The following is an 11,253-nucleotide window of genomic DNA, read 5'->3' as shown; positions in this document are numbered from 1 at the left end:
TTTTATATTCCTTGGACTTTAGAGTGTCCTTACTTCAAATTAATTCAAACTATATTTGAAACATAAAAGCGAGCAAGGCTCTTCATGGAATTAACAGCAACGTTTCACAGATTTGTTGAAAGCTGAAGTTTGCTCGAGATCCCACACACAATATGGCTGATTTAGTTGTGGTAACAGCAAAGGAAGAAGACGAAAGCTATTCTATATGTAATCATATTGCCTCGAATGCTATATGTGACTAAAATATGATTTCTGATGGAAAAATAAATGAGGTCTGCTAAAATGTCAAGAAACCTAATCATTGCATTAAATAATGATTTTCATACACTAGTTGGGCATATTTCCCTAATCCCACACAGGGGGTTTCCAGATGTCAAAAGTGTTTCACAATTTAGGTATCTGGAAGAACTGGTAAAAATTACCCTCTTAAACAATAATTATCCTGCTTTCATTGATGTTTGGGTTATATCAAAAATAGGTTAATGGGAGCAATTAGTTGACTTTTTTCCTGGTGTAATGTAATTTATCTCAGTTGTGGTATTAGTACAAATGAGGAAGATGATAGTAAAACCCATCACATTAAAATTTAATGTGTGTAACTTATTCTATTTGTTTCAGTGGCTATAATGCTTCTCTCTCCACCTTCGGTCACCCCACTCCCACCAACACACTTTGTTATGTGTTTGGTTGATTTACCCCAACTCCGCCGTGCTTGATTTTCTCACAGTGATGTTTGAACCCCACCACTCATACATGCACACCCTCTCCATAACCAAACTTGAAGGCAATAATAATTTCAGACTTTTCAAACTCGTCTGTATTATGGCCTCCTTTAAATCACCAGCTACTCATTGCCTGACCCCTACAGTGTAACATCTAACCTTCCACAGACCATTGAGTCTGACCCCCTTAAGATCTTCAAAGACCTCTTCATCTTTAAATATATCCCCTCCTCCATCCTTGCCACCCCCCGTGCTACTGGCAGAAACCGTACCTCTCTAGGCTCCCGGAAATAACAGGAAGCCACCCTGCGTGTCAGACAAGGTGCTTTGTTGCAACAGAAACTGGTGCTGGCCATCTTCAATAGAACAGAGAGGTTGTGCACCGTGATCAAGTGGGATTCATCCCAGAGATGCTGGGGTGGGTTGGCATCTGCAAAGTAGTCCATGTGATGCCCCACATTAACGAAACAGAGTGTAAAGGCCATACGATCATCACAAGAGATGCAGAAAAAACATTTAACAAAATTGAGCATACACTGATGATAAAAACTCTTAATAAAGCAGGTGTAGAGGGCAGGTACCTCCACATCATAGAGGCCATGGCATGGCCAGGCCACGCACGAGGGCTGCTCTTGTTCTCTGTGCATCCCCGCCTGACCAGTCCCTGTCTGATCCACACCCACTCACATGCCCGACCCTCCCTCTTAATCTCAGAGCCCAATCAGTAGCTGCCTGTGTGCTCGCTCCACCCTTCCTCCCAGCTAGTTATTGATCCACTGTGATAGTCTATCAAAGGGAAAATATCTGCCTATGTTGGTCCTTACTGTGAGGGCTACGAGGGACATTTCCCTCTGCTGGTTTCCCTGGAAACCCATAAGCCAACCTGATGTCAACTTCCCTTATAACTGGTAACCTCCCTCTCCCCCCAGTAGCAAAGACTGCTGCCATGTCCTGTCCTGCCAGCCCGTCCACAGCACACTGGGGGGTGTCGCTCCAGGACCTTGCTTCATATGTGTAAGATCCCCTGTCCAATAAACCATTGATGTTTCTGTCGCTGACTCTGGACTCTTTCATTGGTCTCAAAGCTGTGCTTCCAGGCCTGCGGGGTGCAACCCAGCTGTCATAAGTGACAAGTCCACCATTAACATCATTGAAAACGAAGTAAAAAAGATAACAATCTTCTTTACATTTACATCCAAAAAACAAAGCAAAATACCTACGAATAATTTTAACCAAGGAGGTGAAAGACATTTATATTGAAAACTAAAAGACGTTAATAAAAGAAATTGAAGAAGACACAAATAAATGGAAAGATATTTCATGCTCATGGGTTGGAAGAATTAACATTGTTAAAATGTCCATACTACCCAAAGCAATCTACAGATTCAATACAATCCTTATCAAAATTCCAATGTTGCATTTTTAATGGAAAAATAAGAAATAATTATAAAATTTGTATGAAACCAAAAAAAAAAAACCCAAATATCTAGGAACTAACATAGTATGTTACTGGCATAAAAAAAGACACATAGATCAATGGAACAGAAAGAAATCCCAGAAATAAACCCACTCATATGCGGTCAATTAATTTACGACAAAGGAACCAAGAATATACAATGGAGAAAGGACAGTCTCTTCAATAAACGTTATTGGGAAAAACTGGACAGCCACGTGCAAAAGTATGAAACTCGACCACTATCTTATGCTATACACAAAAATTAACTCAAAATAGATTAAAGACTTGAATATAAGCCCTGAAACCATAAATCTCCTAGAAGAAAACATAGGTGATAAGCTGCTTGACATAGGTCTCGAAATAATTCTTTTAATCTGATAGCAAAAGCAATAAGAGCAAAAATAAACAAGTGGGACTACATCAAACTAAAAAGCTTCTGCACAGCAAAGGAAACCATCAACAAAATGAAAAGGCAGCCTACTGAATAGAGAAGATATATGAAGAACCCATCCAACTCAATAGCAAAAAAAATAAACAATTTGATTTAAAATGGGCAGGAGATATGAACAGACCTTTTTCCAAAGACCAACATGCAGATGGCCAACAGGTGCATGAAAAGATGCTCAACGTCATCCATCATCAGAGAAATGCAAATCCAAACCACAATGAGATATAACCTCATACCCGTTAGAATGGCTCTTGTCAAAAAGACAAAAAAAAAACAACTGTTGGTCAGGATGTGGAGAAAAGCGGACCCTCATGCACTGCTGGTGGGAATGTAAATTGGTGCAGCAACTGTGGAAAACAGTACGGAGGCTCCTCAAACAATTACAAACAGAACTGCTGTGTGATTCAGCAAATCCACTTCTGGGTATTTATCTGAAAAAAATGAAAATACTAATTTGAAAAGATCTATGCACCCAATGTTCACTATAACACTATTTATAATAGCCAAGATATGGAAACAACCTAAGTGCCATTCGATGGATAAGTGGATAAAGAAGATGAGGTGTATATAGATATAATCGAACATTATTCAGACATAAAAAAGAATGAAAGCTTGTCATTTGTGACAACGTGGATGAACATGGAGAGCATTATGCTAAGTGAAATAAACCAGACAGAGAGAGAAAAACACCAATATCGTTAAGATATCTCTTACATGTGGAATTTAAACCAAACAACAACAAACCCAGGGTCCTAGATACAGAGGACAGACTGGGGGCTGCCAGAGGCTGGGATGGGGATGGGAGAAATAGGTGAAGGGGTTCAAAAGGTTTAAAAAAAGTAATAATGATAAGATCAGATAAAATAAACAGATAAATCATTCATATACATTACTTGTAATCTGCCTTACAAGTTACAGAGACACACCAGAATATTAAGTCCCACAGAAGTAGAGAACTATTCAATACAAAACTCAGATTATTATCAGTCTTATCCTAAGGAAAAACAGTCAATTTTTAGCAGACAGGGGCCCCATAGGCAATGGGAAGCTGACGAGCACAAGTCCTTGTGGCTAGAGCTGCTCTCATACTGCAGACACTGTGCACAGTTCCACCTCCAATCTTCTGCAGGAAGACAGCAAAGTCTTCCTTCTTCAAATAAGAGCGAACCTCTCCCAGTCTACCTCTTTTATCAACCGGACACTTCTCCTTCTTCTCATCTCTTTTTTTTAAATCTCCACTGCTTGACAGATATTTCCACTTGGATGAATTACTGTCATCCCAAATTCAATATCTTTAAACTGAAATGCATACTCTTCCCTCTCCTCTTTCCGAAAAATCCTTAATGCCACATTATCCCAGGCACATCTGTACCGTCAGCCTTTTACCAGGCTGAAAACCTTGAGTTATTTTTAATTCTCAGTAAACTCCTACTCTGGTTCCTATGTTCCCATCCAAATTGTCCATCTGAGATATCAGTTTATTTAATTTATTCTCCACTAGCGACCCCGTGTACAGAAAGCCCGGGCTTTGCAACAGGTCCCCTGCTAGGCTTCACTTAAAATGTCAACAGCAGTAAGTCCAATGAGGCTCAGAAACTATTTGAGAAATAGTCACTGTTAATAGAAAGAAAGGAAGGAGGAGGGAAGGAAGGAAGGAAGGAAGGAAAGGAAGAAAAGATGAGATGGCGTAAATAATAGAGCACTCAATAAAAACTTAGGAGACCTGGGTTCTACTAGCACACGTTCCACTAATTAGCTCCAGTAAACCAGTAAACCATTAAACATGCCTTGGTTCTCAGAGTCTTCACCTATGAGATGAGGTATTTGTCTGTGTGGCATGAGATCTTTTCTACTCCTGACACTTTATGACTTTTCTTCAGAAATGCCTGTTTTCCAGGTTGTAACATTCAAGCTAAACTATCAGAGAGCCCTGGAGTCAAGTAGAGATCCCAGCAGGACTCCAGAGGTGCTCAAGGCTCCTGGAGGGGAGCCATGAGCATGTGATTCTCCAATTTCCCCTCCTAAGAAATCAGGACCTGAAATGTTGAGCCAGGTCCAGGTGCAGTATCTGGGAGCCTGGGTCAACTACAGTACAGGACATCTCTCACTTGTGGACTACAAGGTGTGGTGCAGAAGGGCAACCCAAGACATCATCTTAGGAAGACTGAATCAAAGCTGACTGGACCACCCAACAAATCAGCAATCTAAAGGGCTTAGGCACCAAGACATGGAAACAGCCTAAGTGTCTGTGAGCGGACAGAGAAGATGTGGCACATATATACAATGGAATACTACTCAGCCATAAAGAAGAATGACATAATGTCATTTGCAGCAACATGGATGGACCTAGAGATTGTCATACTAAGTGAAGTTAGTCCGACAGAGAAAGCCAAATATTGCATGATATCACTTATATGTGGAATCTAAAAAAATGACACAAATGAACTTATTTACAAAACAGACTCTCTGACATAGAAAACAAACTCATGGTTACCAAAGCGGGTGGGGAAGGGTTGGACTGGAAGTTTGGTGTTAGCAGATGCAAACTATTATATATAGGACAGATAAACAACAAGGCCTTACTGTATGGCACGGGGAACCATATTCAATATCCTGTGATAAACCATGATAGAAAAAATATTAAAAAGAATATATATATATATATGGCTGAATCACTTTGCTGCACAGCAGAAGTTAACACTACATTGTAAATCAACTATACTTCAATTTAAAAAAATAAAGGGCTTATGCAGACAAGAGAAAAATATCAATGAGGCAGAGAGAGATTCTAGGAAATTTCTCTTAATAGAATTTTGTCATGGGATGATCATGACCTCACGTTAAAACTGTGACCTGGGGCTTCCCTGGTGGCGCAGTGGTTAAGAGTCCGCCTGCCGATGCGGTGGACACGGGTTCGTGCCCCGGTCCGGGAGGATCCCACATGCCGCGGAGCGGCTGGGCCCGCGAGCCACAACTACTGAAGCCCGTGCCCCACAGCTACTGAAGCCCACGCCCCTAGAGCCCGCGCCCCTGGAGCCCGCGCCCCTAGAGCCCGTGCTCCGCAACAAGAGAAGCCACGGCAATGAGAAGCCTGCGCACCGCAGCGAAGAGTGGCCCCCATTCGCCGCAGCTAGGGAAGGCCCGCACGCAGCAACGAAGACCCAACTCAGCCAAAAATAAATAAATAAATACATTTAAAAAAAAAAAAAACTGTGACCTGGCTGTGTGTGTGTATGTGTGTGTGTGTGTGTATCTGTCTCTGTGTGTCTGTGTGTGAATGTCAGTTTGAATGGAGTCTGAAAGGTAAAAGATAAAAAAAGCGATGGGCTAAAATGTGAATGAGATATTAGAGAATGAATGTGAACAATGTAAATTATTCTGCTAATGCTTTCAAGATGTTTGATAGTGAAGGAAAAGTCTAAACAATAGTCAGAGGAAAGTATAGACTGAAAATAAATACGTGTGCGAACCTACCGCCTGTATGTCACTAAAGAGTCAACAACATATAACGCAAATATGCACCTCAAGCTATGCAGTGGTTTGAATGTAAAACTAAAATTGTCACAGTTCTAGACTAAAATTATACTGTCTACCATCTTGGATAAAAACACACATGATGAAGAAGGAGGTGTGTCCATCAGCCGAGGTAAGGAAGACCGATTTGTCGAGCCTCCTTGCCTGCCTCCGGTAGGTCTGCCTTGGCATTTGTGCTGGAGGATAAACTGCCCACCGAGGCCGTGGGGTCATCACGGGGCGTGACTGCAACAATGACATCGAGCACGTTCAGGGGATTCATGGGACAAAAGCGTAGCTGAGGCTATAGTCTACGAATAAAACTTTCCTCCCAGCTCTGTACTCTGCAAATGTGTGAGAACAGAGAGTGAGGCTAGTGCAGGTGAGAGGTCAGTGATGACAGGTTTTCTTTTAGCGTTCTGTCTGTCACTGCAGCAAGAATCCCCGAGTATCATTGCTGCTCAGGCAGCTCTGAAGCTGAAAACCTTCCACAAGATTTGCATGTGAGAACCAGTTTACTCTTTTGTTGTTTTGGGTTTGTTTTTTTTTTTTTTTTTTGAAGTATAGTCGATTTACAATATTGTGTTAGTTTCAGGTGTACAGCAAAGTGATTCAGTTATACATACATATATATCTATTTTTTTCAGATTCTTTTCTTTTATAGGTTATTACAAAATATTCAGCAGAGTTCCCTTGGTTAGGTCCTTGTTGGTTATCTATTTTATATGTAGTAGTGTGTATGTGTTAAACCCAAACTCCTAATTTACCCCTCCCCACTTTCCCTTTGGTAACCATAATGATACAAATGAACTTATATACAAAACAGAAATAGACCCACACAACTGGTTTACTCTTGACTACATTTCCTCCATTTATTTATTTCTCATTCATTCATACAACATAGCTATTGTGGAACACTTATGCACTAGGTACTAAGAGGTGGAAATAAAGTGGTTAAGAGCAAGAAAGGAGCTGTTCCCACAAAGAGGCCAGTGGGAAGCAGCCGCATAGCACAGGGAGGTCAGCTCGGTGCTTTGTGACCACCTAGAGGGGTGGGATAGGGAGGGTGGGAGGGAGACGCAAAAGGGAGGAGAGATGGGGTTATAAGTATATGTATAGCTGATTCACTTTGTTATACAGCAGAAACCAACACACCATTGTAAAGCAATTACACTCCAATAAAGATGTGAAAAAGAAAGGAGTCCACCATCTAGGAGGGGATACAAACAATGACAGAATAACTGCGATGCAGTGAGTGTTATTGTTATGCGGAGTACGGAGTGCTATGGAAACACAAAAGCTGTACCCAATCGAGGACTTAGAAGTAGATTTGAAGAGAATGACATTTCAGTGAGACAGTGAACGGGGGGAGTTAGCTGAGCCAAAAGGAGAAGACTCTTGCAGACACGTGCGTCAGTCAAGGAGGCTAAATCATGCTGAAATAACAGAAAAGACCTCCAGGTCTCTGGGCTTTATGTGTCCATCATGGGTTGGCTGTAGCTCTGAGACAGGCTGGGACCTGGGACTTGGGACCCTTTGCTGCACTGCTGGCACCTGGACACACCTCTCCTGGAGCAACAAAACACAAAGAAATCATAAGGGACTAAAAATAACTGCGTGCATGTGCACTTGGGGCAAATTATGGACAACAAGATACAAAAAGATCAAAAACCCAGCCGCCACTTCTGAAGAGCCAGGAGCAAAAACAGGGCACTGCCCACACCCCCTGCACTCAGCACCACCTAAGGGGTGGGCGGACCACCTAAGCCCCGCCTCCTGCCCAACCCCGGGACACGCGCCTGCCCTCACCCCAAGTAAGGAGGCAGCTCGCCCCGCCTCGGGGAGTGAGCAAGGGCCCCTGTTGCTTGTTCTGGCTCCCCGCTCTTGCAGCAGGGGCCCCAGTTAAGCCTTGCCTGAATTTCTTGTCTGGCCTCTAGTCAATTTCCTTCTTTCTTTCTTTTTTTTGCTTAATTGGAGTATAATTATTTTACAATGTTGTGTTAGTTTCTGCTGTTCGGTGAAGTGAATCAGCTATACATATACCTATATCCCCTCCCTCTTGTGCCTCCCTCCCTCCCCACATCCCACCCCCATCCCATCCATCTAGGTCACCACAGAGCACAGAGCTGAGCTCCCCGCACTATACAGCTGGTGCCCACTAGCTATCTGTTTTACACAAGGCAGTGCACATCTAGTCCATTTCTATCGATTAAGGAGGCCAAGTACCCCGTTCGGTATCAGCTCTGCTGTGCTCCCTGCCTTCTCTTCTCCAGGACACAAGTTGACAGGTCATTCTTCATCCGGGACATCGCCTGTCTTGTGGCAGAAGGCAAACATCGCGTTGAAGCACAGAGCTGTCATCCCAAAGTGGCACGTGCCACTTCTGCTTACCTCTCACCAGGCAAAGTAAACCATACGGCCAAGTCCACCAGGCAAGGGTGTGTAATTTCCAAAGGGCAGGGAGGGACACCACATTGTGAGCTGGACTTGGTAGCAGATGAGTGAGACCACCCATCAATGTTGTAAACAAAGCAATAGAACAAGGATAGAAGTTGAAACAGCCTCAGACTTACACTGATTGCAGCGTTGAGTGATCTCAGATGGTGAAACAGAGAGTGACAAGGATGAAACCGGGTCACGTAGGCTCTACAGGCCACCTTAAGGAGGGAGAATTTCATCACAGATGCGCCGGGTAAGATTTGCTGGGTGATTGCAGTGTGGAAACTGGATTGGGGAGAAGCCAGATTGGAGGACGTGTGGACCTTAATCCAGGTGAAAATTTATGAGACCTGAATAAAGGCAGGAGGAAAAAGACAACAGAATTTAAGAGGTGTCTGGAAAATTGAATCAGCAGTGGTTGGGGAATTCTTGTATATGAGGGATTAACAGGGAAAGATGTAAAGATGCAGCCAAGTTTTGGGGTTTTTTTTTAATATTTATTTATTTGGCTGCACTAGGTCTTTGTTGCTGCATGTGGGATTTTTCGATGCGGTACGGACTTCTCTCTAGTTGTGGCATGTGGGTTTTCCCTTCTCTAGTTGTGGCTTGGGCTCCACAGCGTGTAGGCTCAGTATTTTGCAGCACGTGGGCTCTCCAGTTGAGGCGCACGAGCTCAGTAGTTGTGGCGCGCGGGCTTAGTTTCCCCGAGGCATGAGCGATTTTAATTCCCCGACCAGGGATTGAACCCGCGTTCCCTTCATTGGAAGGCAGATTCTTTACCACTGGACCACCAGGGAAGTCTCCCAAGTTTTGTTTAGTTCCTAGAAGTAAGGTGTCAATCCCAACATAGAAATACAGAGCAGGGTCAGGTTGGGGAAGAAGATGGTGAATTCCATCTGGGGAATTTTGAGTCTGGCTCTCCTGGAAGCCATTCCAGCAGAGGCATCCGGTAGATGAGTATATACTTAGGTCTAAAGTTATGAAGGAAGGGAGATCTGAGCTAAAGTTGTACGTCCGGGACTTATCAGGATGTAGGATCAAACTGAGCTGAACGATTGATGTCATCTGGGCCATGTGTGAAAGAAGAGGGGAAAAGCTGAAAAGATAAGGCAGCACAACAGAACCATTTTTCCTGCCGAGATTTTCTTCGGCCTTTATTAAGCGCATACCTCCCCCTATTTTTATTACTCTGTCCTAGAGGAAGGGCGATCGTTCCCGAGGAAGAATCCCAGGTTTTCCCACCGCCCTCAACATAACATGGTCAGAAGAACAATTAAATCATGAGTCAGGCAGCTTGGGTTTCAACTTCCACCTTCACTCCTAGCAACCATGTGTCTGTGGAAAACCCCTCAATCAGCCGTGTCTTAACTTTCTCACCCTGAAACAGGGGTGCGAACATCTCGACTCCCTCCCTTAGGAGGTTGTCAGGGCTGGGAAAGCTGCATGCTATGGGTGAAAGCTCTTTGAAAACTGAAAGTATCTTTTAAACACGTTGGTATTACAGTGTTCACCCTAGGAGGGGAAATTCCAAAATCTATTTTGAGATCTCATAAAATATGAAGAAAATAGAAAGCCCTTTGCCAAATCTCATAAAAGCAAAATTGACAACATTTTTGACATGACTCATTCTCCCTTTGAAAACCAGCTATCAGATAAGGGTCAGCTCCTTTCAAAAAGAAACTTAAGGAAAATAGAACTTGTTGGAGTGAGACTGTTGTTTTTCACATTGATCATTTTCAAGGTGTCTATCATTATTAACATATGAGTTAGCCTGTGGCCTTAACTCTAACCCTAATATATGTATTTTTCCCTTCAGGCAGATACATTTAAATGGTGGAAAAATAGTTAAATTTTCCAATTGGATTTCAGTGATCTTTTTTATGGAGCTCTCGGTATTAACCAAAAGTTCTGAGCCTCCACATACTTACAAGAACATTAATTCTAGAAGATTTGTCTAGAGATGAGAAGCCAGGAATCAGAGCGTTGACACTGCCAACGGTCCAGTGACTCTGTTTTCTATACCTTACAATTTCAGACAGTAATTATGATCCCCTTTCAAACAGTTTTTACTTATTTAAGATTAGAGCTAACCTTCATCGTCATTGCTTATGTGTCTTGCTCTTGTAAACTCCAATTTAAAATCACTCTAGTGCCCTCCATCCCAGCAGCTTATGGGAAATTTTGGATTATTGGTTGTATGTCAAGTGTTATTGTAAATACTTTGTCAAGAGTGGGGCTTGTGCTTTCAGCTTTACTACGTTTGTTTCATTTTATCTTCCCAACCAAAATGCACCCCAAACACGAAAATGTTATAAAATTTATCATATACCACAGAAAGTACCAACTATGATTTAGAGATTAAAAGAACTTAAACCTTCACTGCACATTTAATTAAATTTCTTTAAGTTTAAATGTTGAATATATGTTCAGGGATATATAAGTAATAGAATTACTTTTGTCTTTGAATTAATTTCTAAGCTATACAACCTCTAGGGGTAATAAATATTAGGTATATGGGCCATCAATCACCACACTCACCCCAAACATCACTATCATTATATACTTTCTCAGTCAGTCCTCAGAATCTTTCTCAACACAACGCCCCAGGAAGCCCCTTCAAATCACTTACCTGTTTGCCACCCTGAGACCAGCAGTCTACATAGGTGATAAATACC

This window comes from Globicephala melas, chromosome 5, assembly GCF_963455315.2.
Source record: "Globicephala melas chromosome 5, mGloMel1.2, whole genome shotgun sequence".
Lineage (NCBI taxonomy): Eukaryota > Metazoa > Chordata > Mammalia > Artiodactyla > Delphinidae > Globicephala > Globicephala melas.
The sequence above is the reverse complement of the archived record's forward strand: the minus strand, read 5'-3'. Positions refer to the sequence as shown.